The sequence below is a fragment of the Penaeus monodon genome, chromosome 24, assembly GCF_015228065.2.
Source record: "Penaeus monodon isolate SGIC_2016 chromosome 24, NSTDA_Pmon_1, whole genome shotgun sequence".
NCBI lineage: Eukaryota > Metazoa > Arthropoda > Malacostraca > Decapoda > Penaeidae > Penaeus > Penaeus monodon.
The window spans coordinates 42,250,523-42,251,211 of NC_051409.1; positions in this window are offsets into that span (position 1 = coordinate 42,250,523).

A 689-nucleotide genomic window follows, 5' to 3' on the forward strand; every position below is an offset into this window, starting at 1 on the left:
AATCGTAATTATTTGCATCGTCGAATACAAAAACGGTGATGTATATAAGCAGTTTGACTCTAAGGAAATCGATATAAGACGTATTCTTAAGAAATTCCGCAACGACCTATGAATTTACATTTATTCTGCATGCACTTCAGAAACGAAATAAATTCACGCCCATTTTGAAATACCACAACATGGACCCAAAATTACTCACCTTTCATGTTCCAGGGGCTTCATAATATTTATTCAAAATGAAGCTGAATGGTATTTGAACAGACACTAGAAAGTGTGAAATGCGGTTTTTCGATCGTTTTAACAAATATCCCCAACAGAGCCATCTGTTGTTCATGATCAGTGTTGTCTATTTGAGATCCCAGACTCCAATAGTATGCAGTCGTTTGGGATTACACAATTACTAAGCATTTTTATCTGTATAAACAGACAAACACAGACACACACATGATTGTTTGCATGTGTGCACGAATTTCTAAACAAACATAATAATAATCCACATGAAGGAGAAAAGGTGCACAGTAAACGAACGAACCTTGTCAGCTTTTCTGGTTAGCAATTTTCTTTGGCCTTGTTATTAACCTGTGATGAAATCTAATGAAGGTGCGGATGAAAGCTACAACGATGGGTTAAATTTGTAATATGGTAATCATTATCATCACCTTTATTATAGTGAGGATTTAAACGATAAC